Here is a 25,100-nt window from a genome sequence, read left to right on the forward strand (position 1 = left end):
AAACCAGAAACAAAGAAATTCAATATAACTACACATCATGTAAAGCCCTTTAAACCCATCAAGCGAGTGTGGCCAGGATGTGGGTTAGTCGAGGCCTTAGTGAAGAGGGGACCTACCCAATGCGTGCGTTGCCCCCACCTTTTATACCAGCACACAGCATAGCTTCTCTATCTTTCCACTCCCAGCAGTGGGTATAAGAACACTCTAACTGCAGCAGGTTTCTCTTCAACTAAATGGACCTGTGATTCTCAACATAACACTAGCATTTCAATTCTGGGGCTTAGGCACTCACAGTAGCTCAGAAATACTTTTTTTGCATGACTTTTGTATAATTTGGCACCCAGGTTGCTCTTGAAATGTGCAACCTGGGTGCCAAGTTATTCTTTTCCAAGAAAGGGAGAGTTTTGGGTGCAAGATGGAGAGGAACAATTTTGTTGGCTGAGATGGGGTTGGGATTTGTCACCACAAATGGGCGACTGCTCACAATGCTGTCACCAATCTCCAAGTCATAGTGGAGCCCGAGTCCACATCCGCCTGGCCCCTGGATTCCAACCCTTGTGCCGTTTCCTGTGGAGAGCATGGCATCATCCGTGCTGCACATAGTAATGGGGCATGGGTCAACCAACATCTGGCTGCCTGACTCTGCAGAAATTAAAGTGGGTATAGTGGTGGCTGTGGTGTGTGGGGAGCTGGGTGTACAGATCAGTAGGAAAGATAAATGTGTATGAATGCAGGTCACATAAGTGGGCGGCCCGGGAATGAGAACATGTCCCTACAGGATCCAGGAGGAGTCAGATGCAGGCTCAAGCTCTTTTCTCCTGGTATCATCCATGTGTTTCCCATTGTCCCCACTATGTCTGGGCATGAGCTCTGCCTACTGTACAGGAGGGGAGCAGCTTTCTGGCCTTGAGGTCACCGTCTGTCCTTAGTTGGAGGTAGGGAGCCTCAAAGAGCAGTGCAGTATGGTCTGACTCAGCTGGCCTGGGTTAAATGCTAAATTTTATATTATATATAAACAAATTATATGTTATATATAAAGATATATATATTTACTATAAAATATTTATTTTAAAAGATACTAATGGTAAAATACCAAGAATTCATTCTGTTTTTAGCTTTCCCTCCTTAGTACTCGACTTTAAAGTACTTGCCATATGACAGAATATTCATGTAGTCCAGTGGTTCTCAACCTTTCTAATGCCATGACCCCGCAATACAGTTCCTCATGTTGCAGTGACCCCAAACCAAAAAATAATTTTGGTGGCTACTTCATAACTGTAAATTTGCTACAGTTATGATTCGGAATGTAAATACCTGATATGCATTATGTATTCTCATTGCTACAAATCAAACATAATTTAAACAGTGATTAATCACAAAAACAATATTTAATTATATATTGAGAAATATTTATTACTAATGGACCTCCTTACCTAGTGTATTGGGGCTACCATTCTGTAAATAACTGCTTAACTAATGGATCTGTTTTTTCCAGATTAGTGGCAAGTTTTCTATATAGAACAGTGTGAACTACGTCATAGGATACACTGCAGTTTCTGCACAGCATGGTATCTTTCAGGGCTCTTTCACACTATAAAGCAGCGGTTTCTGCAGTGGAATCCACATCTTATTTACTTCAATGGGAGACCCGTGGATTCCGCAGAAGAGAGATCCCCTGTAGGGCAGAAATGCAGTTCCGACACATTTCCTCCTCTCCTATTCAAGTCAATGGGAGGCCGCAGCAGATCCCGCTCAAATATAGAGCATGTTGCTTAATTTTTTCCACGCTAGAACTTTTCCTAGAGCAGAAAAATTCCAAAGGTGGAATCCCCCCCCCCCCAATAGACTTCTATAGGAGGCAGATCTTTTACACTGCAGAATCCGCACAGCAGATTCCTCAGTGTGAGGCCTCTTTCAGTCTATTGGGGGTGGCGGATTCCACCTTTGGAATTTTTCTGCTCTAGGAAAAGTTCTAGCGTGGAAAAAATTAAGCAACATGCTCTATATTTGAGCGGGATCTGCTGCGGCCTCCCGTTGACTTGAATAGGAGAGGAAGAAATGTGTCAGAAACTGTCATTTCTCTGCCTCTTATTGAAATCAAAAGGAGACTGCATCGGATTGTGTGGTAACCCGAGATTCTCGGGAGCTCTCTTCCACAAAATCCCTGCACTCCCAATGAAATCAATAGGAGGCGGATTCAATGCCGGAAACCGATGATTTCAGCAGTTTCCTCATTCAGAATATGGGAAAGTAGTGGGAGGTATGGGAGATAATTATACATTGGGGAACAGTGTGAACTACATCTTATAGTGGTCTCTTATAGTATAAGACCAATGTAGTTCACAATGTGTAAATGTATGGTGCTTTGTGTAAGTGTAAGCTGCTTTGTGTACTGTGTAATGATTACACACAAAGCACCTTACACTTACACAGTATTGTGTGTATGGTGTCTGTACTGTTTTTACATTATTAACCTTTTTTACACCAGCAGGCTGTCCCACAGGCTCTCTTGGCTCTCCGCCTCTTGCCTCTCTGCCTTCTAGGCTTCTGTCCTCCGGCGCTTGCTGCACCCACCCACTGATGATGTCAGCAAGCGCCGGACACACGTAATGCACTGCTATGGACTGTGGAGCGTTCCCCCGCTTCCCCTGCCCCTTAGGCCCCAGAGAGATGATGCAATCACGTCTGGGCATGACCGTAGGCATTCAGTTTGGAACCCACGTCCATAATGGCGTGTGTTCAAGCTCAACAGCGCTGCTGCAGATGGTAGCGCAGCATCTCAGCGGCTAAAGCCATCGGAAATATGTATTTTCCGATGGCTTTAGGCGACCCCTGTGTTTTGGTCATTCGACCCACACCGGGGTCATGACCCATAGGTTGAGAACTGCTGATATAGTCCATGGCTTCCACTGTTCCATGGTGTGCAGTAATGACATTTTACTTATCTGTAGCCAAAGCACTGACATTTAGAATCCTTCCAACTTGTCACCAAGCTGGATACTGTGGGGGACATTCTAGTACATGTGCCCTTATGCTTTCTCTACTCTCTGATCACAGGAGCGGAATTGCTGGGTCAGACAATATATATGCACTGAACTCAATGGTGCCAGTTTGTTCTCCAGAACAGACTCTTCTAGCCTGGGACCACTGCAGGATAAGGTTTTTTTCCTGCCCTCTACTTATCTGCCAACACTTGTCAATCCATCTTTCAAATACTTTTGGTTTGATGGGTGCAATGTGAGATTTAGCTGTTTTAATTTTCAATTCTCTAATTATTAATGAACCAGAGCATCTTTTCACATCTTGTTAGCGTTTTGGGTTTCCTCTTCATGTGAGTCGTCTTTTCATGTTTTTTGCCTCCGCAGCTAATGTGTTTTTTCTTTTTGATTTATGGGCATTTCTTGCATATTCTAGATAATATGGTCCCTTGTTGGTTTTAGATATTGCAAATATATTCTCCCAATCTGTTATCTGTTGCTAACTTTACCCATGTGTTTTTCATTAAAATCAATCCCTATTTAGTGTAATAAATTCAACATATTTTTCCTTTGATTAGATCATTTGTTTTCAATCTTTCTTGCCTCATGAAAATGTATTTTAGCATATAAATCTTACTTTAAAGACTATTCTAGATGTGTCCACACATTTTTAAATATAATGTTTTCATGTTGTTCAGTTCTAAGTATTTCACAATTTCCTTTATAATTTCCTTTTAAGCAAATTGTACATTATTAAGATTCTAGAAATAGGAAAAGTTTTTGATTTATACTTTTTTATGAATTCCTAGTTTTATTCAGTGTAGTTAGAGAACAGTTGTATGACACTGGCTCTTCAAAATGTAGTAGGTATTATTTTGTAGTCTAATACATGGCCAATATCTGTAACTCTTTCTTGTATACACAGAAATAGTGCTTCTCAAACATTCTGTGGTGAAGAACTAGATCTTTCTGTTTGTTTGTTTCTTTGTTTTATTGTTATTCATTTCTTTTTTCTGTGCTTTTCTTTTTTTTAATTAATTTTAAAGGGGTGACATTGATAAATCAGGGTACATATATTCAGAGAAAACATCTCCAGATTATTTTGACATTGATTATTCATTTCTTGTTTGTCATTTTATACTTCCACTCGCCATGCAGGAGATCACCAGTTGCTCCAATTCCTTCCAATATGTGTTGTTTGTCTATGTCAATAAGTGTGAAATGGTATACTGTTATAATTTTTATTATTATTTCTCTGATGACTCCTAATATTGAAAAAATTCTGATATATATATATATTGGTCATTTATTTGCCTTCTTTTATTATGTGCCTATTTAAAATTTTTGCTCAGTAAAAAATTATTTTTTATTGTTAACCATTCAAAGTTTTTATGTAAACACATCAAATATATGAGTTATTTTCCAAGTCTGTGATATACTATCTTAATCATCTCCTTTGACTAGCAGAAAATTTTAATTCTGATGCAGTTAAAGTAACCAGTTTTGTTTATTTTTTTGTAAGTCCTACTTTTTGTGTCCTGTCTTAGAAATCTAGGTTCATCTCAAGACCATGAAAATACTCTGTTGTGTTTTCTTCTAGAAACATCATGGGTTTTGATTTTACATTTTGGTCTATGCTCAACCTTGAATTAACTTTGGTGCATGGAGCAAAATGAGATTTAGATTTTTTTTTCTTATATGGCTATCTATTGCCCAAACTATACTTATTAAAAATATCTTTTTTCTCCATTGGATTGACTTGGTACTTTGGACAAAAGTCAATGGGAAGTATAAATAACAGTTGTTTCCATTCTCCCAATTCTGTTCCATCAATCTATTTATCTATTCTTATACCAATAAATACCAAGTGGTCTTGTAGCTTTATAGTAGGTTGTGAAATCAGTGTTAGTGTTATAAATTTGTCTTTTTTCCAAGATTATTTCACTACTTTACAATTCCATATAGATTTTAGAATCAGCTTATTGATTGCTTTTTTTTAAAGCTTCTGTGATTTTGATCGTGTTCTCAATGAGTTTGAGGAACATAAACATCTTTAAATGTCCATGTCTTCTGTTAAATACATCAAGATTTCTAGTGTATGCTGACATTTTTTGATAACTTTTTTTTTTGGCTTAGTCTAAATTCAATGTTAAGTAGAATTTTATAAATCTATTTCTGGATGGATATAGATTTATACCTCCCTCCCTTTTCTTTTGTTTTTAGTTTAATATTAACACTTTTATAAGCTTTTTGACCAGATTTGTTTCCATATTTCTTGCAGAATTTTCCTGGACTATTTATTATTATTATCATTGTTATTTTTATTATTATTATCTGGTGTTCCTCCAAGGATATTTTCAAGGTGGATCTTTCTGTATCTAGTCCTCTGAGGTTTTATGTGCCTGAAGATATTTTAAATTTGCTTTCACATTTAAATATGATTTTGATAGAAGGTACAATGATAGGTTTAAAGATTTCTCCCTCCTCATTCATTTAAAAATATTAATTAATTTTTTTTGTATCCTGAGTTGCTGTTGAGAAACCTGATGACAAGGTGCTTTTTTTTATTTGTAAGGGATCTTCCCTTTTTCTCTTGAAGCAGTTAAAACTTCTGTTCTTATATTCTTACATTTCCCTGTAACTTATGTAGGTGTAGATCTGCCTTACCTAACCTATTTGGTTCCCTATGAGTACTTACAACAGAACTTTCAATTCTGAATAATTTTTTCTACATTTTATTTCTATTTTTGACTTTCATTATAGAGATGTGGACAGGTTTAAGTTTATATTCTTTTTGCATAAGTTTCCTTTATGTTTTTATTTATGTTTCTTTTAAGATGCTGTCTGGTAGTTTCTTAAATTGATTTTCTGCTTTATCTGAATTTATTTTGCACACTCTCTCATCTCCTATGTTTTTTATTTCAATCATTGTATTTTTCATCATGTCAACATTTCAATATTATTTAACCTGGAGGCAGAGTGTCTGAGTTCAAATCTATCTCTGTCTCTTCTTTTAATCCTCCCTTCCTCCTTCTCCCCTTCCCTCCCTCCCTCCCTCCCTCCCTCCCTCCCTTTTTCTTTCTTTTTTCCCCATGGTCCTCTGTTTCTGATTTTATTCTCTAGTATTAGAGAATAACTCATTCACTTTCTCATTCTGTGTACAAATTAGGAGAGGATTTCACTGTGTGTACCTTCTTTAATGTATACTATGATAAAGAGTGACAGTCCAACCCAATCATCTCCCATGTGCAACCTTGTCACAATATTTTTATTACCATATATTTACATTTTACTTTCTTCCCCTTTACAATTTTGTAAATATATGGAAGTTTTAAAGAACAAAAGAAATAAACAAGCACTGTGATGCTATTAAATGACTAGAAGAAGACAATTCTATTGAGGTGCATTTAAGAGATGTAATTGGAATCTACATGCACTGAAATAAAGATTTCGAACATCCTGGGGTTCCTCCCAGGTGACAGTGCAGAAAAAAATCTCAAGAAGAGGGTGATGACTTCTTTTTTTTTTTTACATCAAGAAACTTTATTATAAAATCACCCAAAGCCACTCATAAATTAAAAAAAAAATTTAAGTAGTCAGAGGAAAAAATACCTTTTTTTAAAATTTTGAAAATTAAATTTAACAGGGTGACACTTATCAACAAGAGTACATAGTTTTCAGGTAAACATTTCCACACCTCTGAACAGTCAATTATGTTGTATACCCATCACCCAAAGTCAAATCATCCTCTGTCACCTTCTATTTGGGGTGATGACTTCTTAAATTAATATTTACAATACACCTAAACTTTCTTCTGTATAGGAAAACATTTGATTGAAGTCGTGTTGATAAACACAAAATTTAAAAATCTGACAGTTTCTGGTTTTTCCATGAATTGCACATTTGCAGAATATGGTTTTGTTCTATTGGGACATTACAATTGAAACAGAATTAGATCTATCTCAGACACTCTGACACACCTGTTTGGAGACACTTGCCAATTTTCATGATATGTGTATAACCATCTCTGAAGAGCTTAGAAGGAAAAAGATCAATTTTGAAAAATTAGGGGTGACCTTGGCCTTACGAAATTAAGATGTGTTGGGGTAAACATCTGCAGCCTAACTCACAGTGGGGAGGAGGAACCTTTGCCCCAGCGTGGAGAGGTCTCAATAGAGCATTTTAGATCAATTCTGCTTTGATTTTGTCTAATTAGTAACTTTAAATTTTAGAATGTGAATAAGTGCTCTTTAATGAAAAGTGTTCTAATACATTTGAAAATCTGTCAATATATATTAGCTGAACCTCATTTTAATTGTTTAAAACTTAAACTAATTGGGAATAATATAGCTTAATAACATTATTTAAGTTTCAGGTGTGCGATTTTATAATACATCATCTGTATATTTTATTGTGTGTTCACCACTTAAAGTCTAGTCTTCTTCCATCACCATGTATTTAACCCTCTTGACCCTTTTCATCCCCCCTACCCCCTGTCTCCTGTGGTAATCTTCCTACTACTTTCTGTGTCTATGAGTTTGTTTGCTTGCTTGTTCATTTATTGCTTTTTGTTTTGTATCACACATATGAATGAATCATACGGTTCTCGTGTTTTTCCATTTCACTTATTTCACTTAGAAGAATATTCTGAAATCCATCCATGTTGGTGCTATGGCAGCATCTCATCACATTTTGTGGTTGGATTGTACTCCATTGTTTATATTATTGCATCTTTTTAATCAAATTCTCAGTTGAAAAACAGGTGGTTTCCATGTCTTGGCTATTGTGAATAATGCTGAATGAACATAGGGGCACATGTATCTTTACAAATAAGTGTTTCCAAATTTTTTAATAGTTACCCAGAGGAGAGATTGCTAGGTCACATGGTAGCTTTATTCTTGATTTATTTTGAGAACCTCTTATACTGTTTCCCATAGAGGCTGCACTAATTTACATTCCTGACAGTAGTGCATGAGGCAGACCCATTTTTCTCACAGAGGCATATAGTAGGGTGAGTTCCTGAAACTAGGGGGTGCTTCTCCCTTCACCACCCGATGCTACTCTGTGAACGGGTTATGCCCTTTCCCACTGTGTGCTGGCCTGGCAGAAGCCTGCTCCCACTGCCTGGCAATCTGCTTTCATCCAGAATTTCCCAAGGCCCTTCGGAAACCAGTTCTGACTTCCACACTCACCTTATGCATCAATTGTGCATGTGAAAAATAAACAAAACTTACAAAAGGTAAGACGCCACAGTGTTAGATGACTCTTTTTCCCTGTGCCTCGGATCTAAAGTTACAATAAACTTTGAAGCAAAGAAATCCAGAATCAGTCTAATTTCTAAAAAGTTGAAACAGAGACCTATTAATTAGATTTTTAAAAATGTTATTAAAATACAGAACTTATTTCTTATGTTATTTTTTAGTAGCACCTTTCAGCAAACACATTAAATTATATTACCATGGAAACGTGATGAAGAAAGTATATTTATGAATCACAGACGTAAACACGCCTCTATATATTAAATAACAAATTATGAATAAAATGGGAACAGATGTAACAATGCCCATAAACATAATTTCATAAACCATTTTAGAGCAGTGGAATGTTATAGGCAGAAAAACCGCCCTTCTCCAGGGGGCAGGGCCGCCTAAGCCACGGCCACTGTAATTAGTTGTTGATCGCTGCAAGGTCTGCAGCGCAACCTGAAATTTCTCTGTGAGTTGTCAGCAAGCCCACGTCCTGCCATTCAGCTCTACTCCCCGAGCAATGCTTTGAGCCTCTTTTTTGCTTCATTGTGTTTAACTTAGCACAGCTTTTTATTTTGTGCCTGACTTGGAAAAGTAGGGCAAGTTTAGTTTTTGACGGCGTCTGTTTGCACTCAGAGTGGGAGGATTGTCTGGAAAACACTTCCTCAGTTGGTCTCCACTTTTGACATTTTTCCTTTGTGATCCTGAAGCAAGGTTGCCAGGAGCACTTTCTTCAAGATTTCAGGCTTGGGTTAGCCTTGGACACATGCAAATAGCTCAAAATGCTGAAATATTCCAATAAATTCCTCAGAAGCATGACTGCCACTCAGTGGCTGAGACGCCTGTGATATCTCGGATCTGCAAAGTCTCGAGAACTGTCCTTTGGGCTGGAATATTCTCAGCCAGCCAGTACGACTTTTACGTTACATATTTATTGTATGCTGTAAACCTCTGCTTTGCTTTCAGAGCTGGTGGGAGGAACGGAGGCTGCACAGAAGTGGAGTGAACCGGTGCCAAGACAGTGGGTCAGGAGCAACTAACTTGACATCATCAGAAAAAGTAGGATGCTTTCATATCAGCTCCTCCCACCCCATCCTTTCCCATCAGTTTAAAGAGATTTCTAACATGGAGTGGTCAACCCTGCGTGAACTTTATTGCTGATACAACTGAGACCTTGCAAGGTAATTAGCAAGCTTCATGCATGTGTGGAAGGGGTAAAGAGGTGTGCTGTAATCTTTCAAACATTGAAATATCACTTTTCCTTGCAAGACAATTTTAATCAAGGATGCCATTAAAATGGAAGTCTTTGTCCAGATTTAGAACATCTCAGTGTGGGCCGTTTTCTAACACATTTAATTGCCGCCCTGCAGAGGTCACAGCCTGGGAGCTTCCCAGTAGCCAAAGGCTTGTGTCCATCTATTCTTTCTTCTCTCCACAGGCACTAAGGACAAGGATGTCATAAAGTGCTTCGGGGTGAAACAACCGCCTCCTCGAATTGAGCCAAATCACAAAATCATTTCTAGGAGTGATCAATAGGTGGATGTGTAACTATGTCATCGGCATTGACTGCCATGCTCAGACTCAGTCACCATGCCCTCACAACACTGACTGATGTGGCTTTTTATAGTTTCAATTCACACTCTTTCTATAGAATCAGAAATGTCACCCATTGGAACCACTGATCAGAGCATTTATGTCAAGTGATAAATAAATAGCGTGGATCATGAGAACATGGAAACAGCTCTTTGCCTTGGGAAGTGGTAACAGAATCTTGAGATTGGCTACTGGCCTTCTGCTTTAAGAACCCAAAATGATTATGCTTCTTATTCAGTATGTTTGGTATTTGATGATTTACAAATACATTTCTAAGTCACTTGATTCCACATTTATTTTAAAATTACCTATACTATTAATCATGGCTGTTCTGCATGTTTGTCAGGCTATTCTTTGGGGGTGACTCTATTATTATCACTGAATAAAGTATTATTTGGGTATATTTAGTTTATAAGTGGTGAGAAAACAAAACAGTCTCCCAATCCAATGGATCTAAATCTCATTCAAATTTAAGTTTTTGTTCAATTAAGGGATATTAAAGACAATACTTTATGCCCAGAGGAGAGGACCATGTATGTCAGAGGAAATACCTGACATGTTGCCAGGTGCCCTGGTGTCTCAGACTGCCCTGTCCTTTTCTTCATAGAGACACTTACACAAAAGGGATGTGGACCACATGCCCCCAGCCTCACCGATAAGCAGATACCAGTTTTCATGGCAATCAGTTCCTTCTCCCCTCAAAGTCCAGCTTGTTCACTAACAAGCTATGTGACCAACTTGTGCCTCAGTTTCCTCATCTGTAAAGTAGTGGTACCTACCTCACAGGCTTATTGAGAGGAGCAAGGGCCTCTGTACTTGGGAAGCACTTTGAGGAGCACCTGGAACATGGAGGGTGTGATGTAATTATAAGATAGAATAACAAGACATAAATAAGAATAAGGCTTAACTTGCGAGACGTGTTTTAACTTGTTTCAAGTAGTGGTCAAAAGACAGTGCCATCTGTGTTTTAGAGTAACAAGGATTTCCAGAAAATTTTGCTGGAAAAAGAGTTCCAGGCCACAGTCCTGTATGCCCCTTGCACACCTGGGTGTACCCCTCCCTCACCTGCTCACCCCCACAGTTCCAACTGAATGAAGCCCTGCTTCATTTTTCATTGTTTCTTATCTTTTCTCTTCCTTCTCCATGCACCTTAAACTCAGGTACTATGTGTGTGTGTGTTTTTTTTTTTTAAATCAATGCGAATCCTTAAGATTGTTTTTCTTGAAAGAATGGACCTCATATGTAGAACTGTATGATGCCTTGGTGTCTTACTGGGTCACGAATGACCACCTCGATGCCTATCACCTGCCAAAATGCAAAGAGCAGAACTCAGGGACTCGTGAAGAGAAGTTGGGTTTTGAACTTACCATCAGTTATATTTATTTGGCACAGAAGAAACCAAAATTCCCTGGGAGCAGGGTAGAATATTGTGTGTGAAGTATACGGGTGCAGAGGGTCTGGAATATAGTACATTCTCCCTGAATCCAGAATGTTGCAGGCAGGTGTGGGCTGGTGGGCTTCACTGAGTTCTAATCCAAAGAATTGAGGGAATTGAGAACATTGGCAAGGCCCTCTGGTTGGCGATGGAAAACAACATAAAACAGAAGAAGTAACAAAGTGGGTTTAAGAGACTCATCCCTGGAGTTTGTACCTGAAGAAATTTTCCTTTTCCCCTCTTCTCAATCTGTGGGCTCCAGTGAGTGATATGGTGGGGACGCTGCTGTGAGCTGTTCCCCTCACAGGCTGGTGGGGTCTTCTAGCGATGTTAGTTGTCTGGTATTGGCTGCCTCCCTGCCACATTCTTGGGGTGAGGATCTTACCTCCTCTTCGGGACTGTAGACTGATTGTTTTCCTGCCAAATGTCCCATTGTCTCTTCATTTGGAGTCTTCCATGCTAGCTGTGTGTTCACAGTCAGGAAAGGTGATTAGGAAGCCTTCGCATTTCAGAAGGCTTTATATCCACAGTGTTTGGAGGGTTAAGATCACAGTGCAGCCCCGACCATTTGGCTCAGTGGTAGAGGGTCAGCCCGGTGTATGGACATGCCAAGGTTCAATTCCCAGTCAGGGCACACAGGAGAAGTGCCTATCTGCTTCTCCATCCCTCCCTCTCTCGCTTCTCTCTCTCTTCCCTGTCTCTCTGCCTCCTCTCCTCTCAAGGAATAATAATAATAATAATAACAATAATAGTAATAATAGTAATAACAACAAAAAACATCATAGTAGACGTGTTGTTTACAAACGAAGCCTGTTTTTTTAGCCAGTGTGAAGTAGAAAGGTTTATTTGGAACTTAAGAACACTCCCGATACTAGCTCACCTCTGTAAGACTGTGGACCTTTGGAGAATGTGGAGATGGGAACAGAAGTAGGAATAATATACTGTTCATAAAAATGAGAGGATATTTCAAAATGAGTGTGAAGCCATAAGAAAAGAAACATTCGATTTTTTTATTAAACAAGAACATCAGACAAGTAAACGACAAGTCAAAGAAAGTTGTTTGATTATGCAAATGAGATGCAAAACCAACTTTATTTCATTGGTGGAAAGCAATATACAAAAGGCTGAAAGTACTAGAGTATTTTCATGTTCCCTGATCCCCTAATTTTTGTGAGCAGTATAATTTTTTTCTCCCTGGGGAACTAATTTAATTTTTTTTTTTTTTTCTGAAGCTGGAAACGGGGAGATACAGTCAGACAGACTCCCCATGCGCCCGACCGGGATCCACCTGCCACGCCCACCAGGGGCGAGGCTCTGCCCACCAGGGGGCGATGCTCTGCCCCCCCCACCCCTGGGGGGGGGGGGGTCGCCCTGCCGCGACCAGAGCCACTCCAGCGCCTGGGGCAGAGGCCAAGGAGCCATCCCCAGCGCCCGGGCCATCCTTGCTCCAATGGAGCCTTGGCTGCGGGAGGGGAAGAGAGAGACAGAGAGGAAGGAGGGGATGGGGGTGGAGAAGCAAATAGGGCACTTCTCCTATGTGCCCTGGCCGGGAATCAAACCCGGGTACCCCTCATGCCAGGCCGACACTCTACCGCTGAGCCAACTGGCCAGGGCCTATTTTTTTTTTTTTTTTTTTTTTGAGAAACAAAATTAAGGATAGAAATGATCTGAGGACAACCTCTCACAAGAAGTTGCAAGAGGCAAGATTCCCCATTTAAGACCTAAGATGGAAAGATAGAACCAATGGAATGGATTCAATACTCAGCCAACCTATTCCCCAATGGGATGGCTTCTGTTGGAACTGGCAGAGAGGCCCTCACTGGGGCTCCTCTGACCATGTGTTTGGGAGAGCTGCTTGGACCACACTGTCATACCAGCTGCTCTGCTCATGTTGTCATTTGACCCTCTCAAGTAGGAACCAGAAGGAAGAGATCTATTCTCTTCTCTGTTACCTTATGGTTTTTGTTCTCAAGTAAATAGAACTAGAAGGAGAGGAAAATTCATTTTCAAAGACTTCTCTGCAGCATCCTTTTGTCTTTAGTTCCAAATGAGTTCTGATATCCATTTCTCTTTCTAGATTTTATTTTGAACTTTTGAAATTCAAGTCCAACACAATGCAGGGTGTGCTTATATGATGTTTAGTGTTCATGCACATTTTAGTTATTTTGTAAAACATTGTAACTTACAACATGTTCAAAGTATTACTATCTTTCAATATAATATTTTGGGAAGTTTTGAGGGTATAACTTACCTCTCTCCAGAGGATAGCACAGGGTGTGATCTTTAGGAGCCCCTGAGAAACTAAGGGGAAACAAAGGTAGTGTTACTCAGAAAGAAATTAAAACAAGTAGAGAGAAAACAGAGAAATAGCAGTCAAGTCCAAGGAAGACATAGAAAATGGTTGTCAGCTGAGAGGGGCAGAGAGACCAGACAAGAACCTAGCCAGCTTGCTGCTGGGAGCAACATGGGTCCCAGGTCTCTGCCAAAGGCGTCTAGCGCTGCTCAAAGGCACAGAGCAGGGATATCCTCACGGGATGCACCACCTCACATGTGGGGAAGCTGCCTCCTGGAAGTGGTATCAAACCTCTCTGTAAATATGCAGCATTTTATTTAACAGCAGCTTTAAAAAGAATCAAGTTCACAGAATTCTCCAGTTTGGTTACCATATACATCAATAGTCTCCGAATGGCTTTTGCCATTTCTCATAATCAAAATGCATTTTCCTATATAATGGAGTTTGCAAACCCCGGAGGTTTTGCCTATCACTTAATCCCACAGGATCCCAGCCTTTTCATCTGTAAAATATAACAACAACAACTTAACCACCAAATCGAAACAAACTAACAGGCCGAAAAGCAGTGCTGGTGCTGCAGCATTGGGTAAATAAATTGAGATTACTTTGTGCTTTTTACACTATCTGGCAAGGGGAGGCACTCCATAAATGTTTACTTTCTTTTGATATGCTGCAGACTCCAGAGACCATTCTAAATTACAAACTCTAAAACTGTTTTGAACAACACCAGGGCTGATGGAAAGAGGATGCTGTGTGTGATCATCTGTAAATAGTTACGGCAGGTCCTCCCTACTGGTCTGCATGCGCTCTCTTCCAGCCATCTTTTCCATTAGTCTCGGCTTTTACAGACACATCACTGTACCTACACAGGGACAGTTTCTAAAAAGGGCCTCATTAAATTATTAGTCACATTAAATTAGTTGAATTAATTAAATTAAAGTAAATTAATTCAATTCAGATGCAATCTTAAAAGTAAAGTTGATGCAGACTGCTCAAAATTCAAAAAATGGGAAATGAATGTATCTGCTTTAATTTACCTGAAACATTATTTATCTCTGTGCCATAAAAGTGAATGTTAACTATTTTTTTGGTTGTGCGATGAATAGACACAGGAAAACCCATACTTATATGTTCATGAATTTGTAATGAGTATGAAAAACAAACACACTGTCTTTTTAAGATTGAGTTGAGACATATTTTACATGAGGCTAAAATTTCCTTAAAAAAAAAAGACAAATAGTTCCCTGTAATGCCTTATATGAGATTAAAAAACAAAATTATAGCATTTCAATAAATGCAAAACATGCCATATGTAGCTTTTATTTTTTCAAATGTGAAAAAGCAATTTTAAGAGTTGTTTTTTATAACTACTTAATGCCTTTCTCTGCTCGCCCTTGGGTAAACTTTATTGATCACACATTCCCATAAGGTTCTCATATTGAGGAATTTAACTTGACACAAAAGCCCCCACGTCCCTGGGTCTGTAATTACTGCCAGGGAGTGGTCACTCACACAAAGAAGCCACACCGAGTCTGACCCTCACCTGTGGTTCTGTTCATTGGAACCGTGTTCTAATAGTTCTTGTCTCCTTCTTGGAGATTTCCCAGGTTAAATTCTATTAAGATTTTACGCACTATATTTTTAACTTTTCCATAAAGATGTGCAATAAACATAAGCAGTAATGAGAACAAGGGCTGTCAGAGAGCCAATCACTCAATATAATTTCTGAAAATATGAACACTCTGGATGGAGATGAATGGCCGCATTTCCATACAGTTTATTGTTGCCTCTAGCCTCTGGTGTAACAGCAACTATTAGGATTTTAATATAAGGATTAAAGGCTATTTGTTTCATATTTGATGAAATATTAACATTGCTTTTGAAATATGTTACACACGCTGCACTGACATGTCCTGATGGATTACATTAGGGAGAGTTTAGGCTTAGCGGTTCTATTCTCACTTCAGAGAGTTATTACCCTGTGTCATGGAAACACTTTAAATTTATGTTTTCAAACCTGTAAAGTCTTCCACTTAAATATGTTATTAATTTTTAAACTTCTGTTTTAGAATAACCATATATTTGTAACCAGAAGTACTGTAAAAATAAAATAAATTTGTACCTGAATTAGAGTCGTTTCTCTAAGAATCAGTGAAGAATTACTCGGAGGAAAGACTTTGTTTTTCTGAGTAGGTCTTTGTTTGCACCTCTGTTTAAGGAGGCTCCAGGAGGGAGTTTTGCTTCTTACCTCCCCAAGCTTCTGATTGGGGATCATTTATTGCTGAGGGAGAAAAAAATGCTGAGAGTTTAGCAAACAGAAGATGGTGGTATGGACGGCATCATGCCCCCTTCAACACCATACAAGGACATTCTAATGCCACTAACATAAAATGTGACTATACTTGAAAAGTAGGTTTTTCTTAAGGAGGTCATTCAGAGTAGGTTTGATATTCTAGTGTTCTAAAAAGGAGATTAGGGAGCAAGCATGCACAGAGAGAATGCCATGTGAGGGCACAGGAGGGAACCACCATCCATCTGCCAAGTAGAGCGGTCTCAGGAGAAACCACCCTCGTCGACCCCTTGATCTTAGACTTCTGGCTTCTACAACTGTGAGAGAATAAACTTCTGTTGAAGTCACACAGACTGTGACTTGCGTTGTGGTGGTGGCCCTAGTAAGCTAATATAAATAGCAACTTGGGGAAGTGGCATAACCCTCAGAGACAGACATTAGCTTCCCAAAGCATCTGTATGCAATGTTTCTATATGCATGGTGTCTTCTAAAATAATGTTTAAGTCAAGGTGTAAGTGAAAACATTTAAATACAGAAAAATATATGAGTCTTTGGATCTCCGGAGGATGGTCCTGAACTACATTTAAATGTTTCTTTAAATTCCCTTAATTTTAAAAAAAATCCCTTAATTTAAAGTAACTCACTTATTTTGCAGAAAAGAATCTTGAAATGAATGTGAAGGACCAGGGCCTGCAGGGACACACCCAGGCTTTGTGGGGTCAAAACTTACTCCAAGGGGGCCCTTTAAGGAAGGAAGACAGTGTGTTAATTCCCTGAAAGCCTGCAGAACAGGCAGCGGGTGTGGGGCCCTTAGTTGACAGAAACGTTCTCTGAGCAAGAGTTGGGCCCAGTGCTCAGTCTTTCCTCTCCTCCCCTCCTTCAGGGAGACAGAGTGTCGCCTCCTGCTCCCGAGGTGACCTCTCCCCAGGGACTGAACACCCTCCGGTGCCTCCGTGCTCAGAGACATATCATTTTTGCTGCAGTCACTTCCTGTCGTCTCCACCTCTCACTCACTCTCCAAGGGGACCCTCCCATGGTCTCAAAGAGGCCCCAATCACTTGCAAAACCCCCAACAAAAATAAACTCTCTGTTGTGATATTTTCTTTTTGAATCAATAACATATTTATTATTTTCCCTTCCCCTGACTGTCAACTTCATTAAAATTATGCTCTCCTCTGGTCCGTATGTTTTCATTAGGGAGTGCTTCCAAGGACACGTTTCACTGCACAACCACCACCCAGTCTGCAGAGACAACATGGCTCGTTGATGGTTTCCAAAGTGAGCGGTGTCTCCTCCATGTGCCCCCCACCCCACTGTGGAAATTGCTAAAAGTTAACCTCACCCATTTTCACCTGGGGTTCTCAGTGGCCCCCAGGTCAGACTTTTATTTGTTTATGTGAAGCCCCTGCCTCTATAACATTTATTGTGCATCAGTCACACGTTTTAATCTCTGAACTCATTGAGACTCTTGGTAGCTCTGTGAGGCAAGTGTTAGTATTGCCCTATTTTGTAGCCGAGAGCTCTAAGGTGCAGAGTGTAATGTGCTCCATCCTGCAGCCGGGGATAAGCGGGAGGGATCCCAGGCACTGGCCTTGGTCCTGGAATGGTCCACTCTTACTGCCTCTTTTCAGGTATATATTCATTAACCCCTCAATTCCTGGAACTCCGGTCACCTTTCTTGGACTTTGGGTGTAGCAGAAAGCTTGCTGCCCTGATCCCACCCATGGTGAGGGAGAGACCTGGCATGGGTGGCCCTGACACAAGTGTCCCAGTGCCTTTCTGCGAGTCAGAAGCAAGGGTCTTGTTTAGGCAGCAGGGCTGGGCTGGAGTCCATCACCCTTGCCCCTTGGCTGGGCACTCTGGTGCAGGAAACAGCTGGCACTGTACACAGGGTGGCGAGGGAAGTTGGTCCAGTCCCCATGTGTGCACTCACTGGTCTCTGCTGAGATGAGGAGTGTTTGGTGCAGAACCTCAGGCCCAGGGGCGGAGAAGCTCCTGGTGCCCTCTTCTAGCTTGGTTGGGTCTGGTTCCTGTCCATTCTACTTCAGTGCTGCCCATGGCCATAGAATTTGCTGGGTCCTCAGCCCAAGCAGTCCTGAGATAGGCCATAATACTCGCCTATGAGCTTTCTACGTGAGATTTTTGTTGTATTGACACTCCTCGTAGGAACTACACAGGCACTGAGTACAGCACAGAGGTCTCCAGGAGCCTGCTTCTAGTCTCACCACGTGAGGACTTGCCCTAGTCCATGTGCCTACACAGCACCCTTCTAAGATATGGGCAGAACTCCTCTGCTCCTGGAGTTCCCTTCATCCCAGGTTCTCATTCTGGGCCAGGAGCTCAGTACATCTGTGTCAGCTCAGGGGGTTTCTCCAATACTGGGCAGAGAAAGCAGCTGTTCTGGAAACACACTTTTCCTAGATTTTGCACAAGGTTAAAGCACAGAAGATCAGCCTTGCACAAGAACTTGTGCTGTGAATTAGGAGCAATTCCTGGCTAACACTGAAAAAATTTAGACAGTGAGGTGTCTTTAAAGTCACAAGTTCATGGAACTGCTGGAAAGCTTTTGCAGAATTAACTCCCAAGTGAAGATGGTCCACAGTTCTACCCTGATGGACATGAGTCCACAGAGATGATATTTAATAAAATCAGAACAGAGATACCAGGCAAAGCCTATGACCAGTTCTGTGACCCAGTTCAAGGTTATGTACATCTGGCCATGCAAAAACCCAACAGTCCTGTGTCAGAATGGCTTTGCTCAGAGCTAAAAAGAGAGATGGTTTCATTCTCCCCACACTTTAGGGTTGGGTAGAGGGTGTGTGCTGGGAGGAGGAGGGGGATCGGCAGTAATGCAGGGCACCCTTGTCATCACTAAGGAGAGGACATAAGGCACCTTCATGGGGATACTCTACAAAAACCCCCTTCCTGTCTGCATTACACTTTCTGTGGTTTTAGTTATCCATAGACAAACACTGTCAGTCTAAAATTATTAAACAGAAAATTCTAGAAATAAAAACTCCTAAGTGTTAAATTGCTGTCATTTTGAGGAGCATGATGAAATCTCTGTCCATCCAGCTCCGTCCCACCTGGGGTGTGAACCATTCCTCTGTCCCGTATATACAGGCTGTGAATGCCTCACCTCAGTTATTCACTTCATGGCAGTCTGATGATCAGATTGACTGGCATGGAAATTGTAGTGTTTGTGTTCAAGTCACCTTTATTTTCCTAGGTTATGGCCCCAAATCACAAGTGTAGTGATGCTAACAATTCGGATATGCTGAAGTTTATCATAGATACATATTTATACAAAAATACATAGTGCACATAGGGTGTGGAACTATCTGTGGTTTTGGGCATCCACCGTGGTTCTTCTAATGTAGCCTTGCAGGTAAGGAGAACCACTGTACTCTCTTCACATAGAGGAACGTGGCTGGTTCTGCAAGAAACATCAAACACACACACACACACACATACACACACGCACATTTTGGGACGTGGTGGGTCCATCACTTTTGTTATGTGCGCTAGATAGCTGATTTAATGTGCCCCTCAACCATGATTAATGGAAATATATTGTATTTTGCCAATCTTCTCTGTACATTGCTTTTCATTCATTCATTCATTCACCCATTGGCTCATTTCCTTGTTGGTGCTTGGCAAGGTGTTAAGGTGCAGAGACACTGTTCAGTCACCCTGTCACTTCTGGTGTGCCTGCTGTCCAGTGGGTGAATGGACACTCTACATCTGTGTCTGTGCAGAGTAATGGGAGCCTTGGATCAGGATAGCATGGTGAATTTGAGATTCTCTGATGGAAGGTTCTTGATAATGATACTGATCGCTTTATACCACGGGGGACATACCTGAGCTGGTTTCCCACACCAGGCACAATCCCCCCACCTCCACCATTCTGTGGAGCCCAGCTGCTTTCTCCCCAAATGTGCTCCTGTCACTTCCTTAACCCCACCCCCTCTCATTTCCACTCCACATAAATGCTTTCCACAAAAGGAAAATTTCTTTAGGAACCTGGAGACCTCATGTTTCTTTCTTGCCATCACTTTGGATTGGCAGGAACCAGTAAAAAAAAAAAAATAATAACAACTCGAGGTTTATACACTTGCTACTGGGGAATAGCACAGTGTCAAAACAAAGCGAAGCAAATCCTTTTATCTAACACTTTAGCGTGGATTTCTGAACCTGTCTAAGCCTCAGAGGGCCTCCTTGTAATCATCATCCTCAGGTCTCTTGTATTAGGTTGTTTGAAAGGAGGTCATTTTCCAAACAGCTAACAATCTTGTTCACTGGAAATATAGGGAACCTACATTTTCAATTTTTAACCTTTTTTGAGGGTGAATGGACTGTGTTTACTGTGATCTTATCTGAGGTTTTATTGGTTCTATCACAGGTTGTTCTTAAGGAATAATATAAAGGTTATTCTAGGATTTATCTGACAAAAGTAGCTTGCTGGTAGTAGCGTTATTGCTAAATCAACCAGAGTTTCTGTGTCCCGGAGGAGGGGCCATTTAGAATGAACACCTTTGAGTGGCTGGCGTACCCCAGAAAAGACAGCCATGTAATTCACTCCTTTCCCATCCCCCAACTAGCACTGAATGACAGTTTTCTTTCTGAATCTTAAAAAGAATAATACATTTTTATTTGATAGAACCATACGCAATGGAACACCATCACTGACAGACAGGAAGAGTGAGTACCATTTACCCAGCATAAATCACCAGCTAGCTCTTGATGTCCTTTTTGCAAAAGTTCAATAAATACAATGACTTGAAAATTTTAATTTGGTAAAGAAGTTGTTATGTAGGATAATTTCTAATATCAGAATTACTATGCTTCATTTTCTCTAGTTCATTTAGAGCAGTTCTAGAAGAATTGTTCTCTTAGCTAATTCAGATTCCATGTACTCGAAATAATATCATGACATAAGTAAAAACTATGTTGTTTTATGTATCATTCCATTTTGTTTTGTTTTGCTTTCTTTCTTTTACCCATCACCTGGCTCTTCCCCTTGGGCAACAATCAGTTTGTTCTCTGTATCTCTTGAGTTTGCCTTATTTATTTGTTTTGTTTCAGATGCAAAATATAAGTAGGATAAGATGGCATTTGTCATTCTCTGTCTGACTTATTTCACTTAGCATAATACACTCTAAGTTTAATCACTTTGCAAATGGTAAGATTTTATTCAATTTTTGGCTGAGTAACATTCCACTGCATATATTGTACATATGTGCTACCTCTTCTTTACCCATTCACCTATCTGGGGACACCTAGGTTGCTGTCATATCTTGGCTGTTGTAAATAATGCTGCAAAGAACACAGGAGTTCATATGTCTTTTCAAATTAGTGTCTTGGTTTTCTAAGGATAACTACCCCAAAGTGGAATTTCTGGGATGGCATGACAGCTTTATTATTAATTTTTTAATTTAAGATTCCGGGTGCATGGAAGGTTTATATTGTTTTCCATAGTGACTGCACCAATTTACAATCCCACCAGTAAAGAGGAGGGTGGCCTTTTCTCCACATCCTCACCAACACTTGTTATTTGTTGATGAGAAAGTTATTTACTGTGCTGTCTTCACATGGCAGAGCTGACATGTGGGTCAGCAGTAACAGGACTAAAGGGCCTTGCTGTGAATATGTAAACGAAGCAACTCTAACCTTTAGGCTTGACTTGCTCCTCATAATTTTGATTGTGCCTGGTGTCACTTTCTCATATACCATCTCTTTATAAACACAGGGCAATGAGGCAGAAAACCGTGAGCTCTGAATGTGAATCATCTTGTTGTTGGTTGTTACGGCTCACACATCAATTTGTGGCTTTCCCCTTTGTGAGTTACCCTAGATTAAAAAAATATTTCCAGGGATGGAAGTTGTTAGCCCCAATTGTGGCTGTTTCTCCACCGTGATTTTACGTGATTTGATTTTATTTTCTAAATGGCTGTTTATATTATGCATGAAATCATTCTGTTCGCCTCTGGGGTTTGTGTGATATGAGGGCAGCTAACTGCTTTTGTTAGGGTCATCAGTAAAGTGATATATTGTCATGAAAGAATTAGGGATCATTTGGAAAATTGACCTCTAATGCTACTTGTGTGCACTGCAGAGTTAGAACAGTGTTGCCAGGCATTTATTATATCATAAAGTTAGGCATCTGCCCCTACTTAAATGTCACATTTTTGGTTGTTTAACACAAAGATTGCCTTGCCGCCAGGCTCTTGAAGATATAACCTGAGAGACGTGGGCTTTGATGCTCTGAATCTTGAAGGGTTTTTCTTTCCTTTTCTGACTGTCACAACTACTTACGACAGAGTTGAATTTGACAGATATAATGGAATGAGGAAAAAATGAGCACAACATGGAAAGCTTAGGGAAGTTCCAGAAGAGAGCCCAAAGTGATACAAGATTTGAACATAAATCCTCTTGAGAGAAGCTTAAATGCATTTTGCTTTGAAAAAATAGATATCTGAGGAGAGACTTAATAATTGCGGCTGGGTCTGGATAACAGACTTCAGATGGTTGAGGTTTGGGTGAAACAAAGATGAAATTGCCTATTTAGTGATGTTTTAAACCACTAAATGTTTGGTTTAGGCTAAACTCACTGTTTAGGCTTAAACCAAACCGCAGTCTCCACCTATCCCGAGACGGGCACCTTCCCCCTGCTTCTTCAAGTCAAAGTCCTTATTAGTGAGGAGGTTTGGTACTGTTAGGCTACCTAAACTTTTATTTTTCATTTTTCCTTTTTCAGTGAAAGACACACGTGCTCATGTTTTTAAAAAACATCCTAGCTGTAGCTCGTTGACAACTGTCCAAGTCCTGCAGAAGATCCGAGGCGGGTAAACTTTTTGCATGTTAACTAGGACATCTTTGTATTGCTGTTGTTGTTTTTGACTGTAAGTAACTCATAAAAGTTAACTTGTTGCAATTGGTGACTGTAAGGCAAGCTAATTCGATCACTAAACACATGAAAAAAATTCTTAGGAAAACGGAGCTGTTAGTCGCACATCTACTGTGTAGTTATGAGCCTCTGAAAACTCTGCACCCCAATGGCGGAGACCCACATGCAAAGAGCAGATCGGTCCTTAACTATTCCCCGAGCACGTCACCCAAGCAACATTGTATTGGATGAACTGGGAAATGGATGACAACTTCTCCCCTTAACCAGCTGATGTTCTATGGTGGAAAGAAAGTATACACATAATCATCACAGTTCAAGGAGTTATGTTTGGGCAGGGCAAGGCTCAGGTGGGCTCAAGCACACAGGGACTTACAGATGGTTGTGATTTATTGGAGACGTAGTATTTATGGAGGTTAGCAAGGTCAAGTATCAATGTCACTGGATGACAAGATTGCTCTTCTTGGGCCAGTGGAGCATATTTAAGTTGGTGTTACATTTTTGGGAATGATTCTAGTATGACACCCTTGTCCTCTTGCATGATAAGACATTGCAGGCTCCTCTTGTCCATGTCTTACCATGGACCTCAACTCAGCCGTTGCTCCGAGGGGCACTGCTCTCAGTAACACAATCTGGATGCCAGATAAGCTGACTTTTGTTTCATAACAGAAATTTTTCAGAATTTGGTACCAATTTGGTAAAAGTTATATGTTATCCATTCCAAATGTAAGCACATGTGTTCACCTAGTATCAGCACCATCTAAAAGTTTATGGCTCATATAACACGGTTTTAGCAAAAGATGTTTTGGAATCTTTGGTCAGAAATGCTATTACACTTTGGAGTATGTTATTTTTTTTATTTAATGGTGACTGCATTTTAATAAAATCAACATTTGGGATTTCAACTTGTTACGTTATCGTATATTTTAGTTAGCTCAAACTAATATAGTTAAAAGTTAAATAAGCATTTAGGAAATAATTTTTATTTAAATAAGGAAAAGCAACGCATTTTCCAGACAAAACTGGTACATACTAAGCAAAGATATCAGCAAGTAGATTGAAGGATAAGAACCCGGCATGCTTTGCAGTGAGGCACAGCTGAGTTCCTGTTATGAATCAATCAGTTAGAAGCTAAAGGTTTTTGGGCAAGTGGCTTCCTTTCTGAACATCATCTGAAATTGAGTGTGACATCCCTGTTTGAGAGACAGCCTCAAGATTTATAGGATGATGTTTGTGAGTAGACTAGCAGAACGTTTGGCATACTCAAGTACTAAAACAAAATCAAGACACACGAACTGTTTCAGCTTCTGGTAACATACATAGAATGTGACAGTGAATTAGGAGACAGGTTGGTATTTGTGTTGCCTGCAAATAGAAATGTGACTGCCGACCCATCCTTGGGTCTCTGGGACTCAGTTTCCAAACTTATAAAGAGATGGCCTTGAACGACCAGGTCAGAAATGCCATTACAATAATGGTGTGTGTGTGTGTGTATTGAGTGCAAGACACAAAATGTACTATGACCCCCTGGCAATTGTAGTTGCAATGTATTTCTAATCTTGAATGCACTGTGAAGAGTTCTCTGCAGACAGTATTGCAAATAAGCACGAGGCTGGGGTGTCAGCTGGTTGGAAGGAAGCTCCCAGAACAAACTCTATTAGTAGAAAGTGATGAAGGGTGATAATTATTCATCTTTTGTCTGAAATGTAGCCTGTATCCATTTTGTTCTTTCCTTTATTTTCTCTTTTGGATGTGATCTTCGGGGGCTGTGGGAAGAAACCCACAGGAACCACAGAGTGTACCAAAATCCCTTTTTTCTTCATAAAGCAGCTGTCAGGAGGGGAATCTCATTTCTCTGGTAAGGGTGATCCCCAGAGTAATGTGGAGGGATATTTGGCAGAGAAGTGTCTTATAGTCAATCTTTGATACCTCTGCTCTCTATCAATTCCTTTCCCGATTTCTATAGCACTGAATTTTTGAAATAAAGTTTTTCTTACATCTTGAAGTCAAAGATTATTGAAAAAGTTTCTTATTTAAGGCTGCTGTTTTATCTTCTAAGCCACTAATCTTGACATGACAAGTAAAAACGCCCCCATTTTGTACCCTACATGGCAGAGCAAAGGTGTGGGTTTTACATGTCCCAAGAATGATGGGTTTTCCAGGGTCTTCAGCCCTAGGTGACTCTCCCTAACTTTTGTTAGTGACAACAGGTAATTTGTGGAATGTGAACCATGCCAGAGGCCATATTTTTACCATGATGTGTCTGAGCATATTGCCTGTGTACTAGGGTGCCTAAGAGGCCTGTGGTCACTTTGGAATGTGGTGACACCTAGCAAGTACCAAGCTGGAATTCATTAATCT

Source organism: Saccopteryx bilineata, chromosome 1 (assembly GCF_036850765.1).
Source record: "Saccopteryx bilineata isolate mSacBil1 chromosome 1, mSacBil1_pri_phased_curated, whole genome shotgun sequence".
Classification (NCBI taxonomy): Eukaryota; Metazoa; Chordata; class Mammalia; order Chiroptera; family Emballonuridae; genus Saccopteryx; species Saccopteryx bilineata.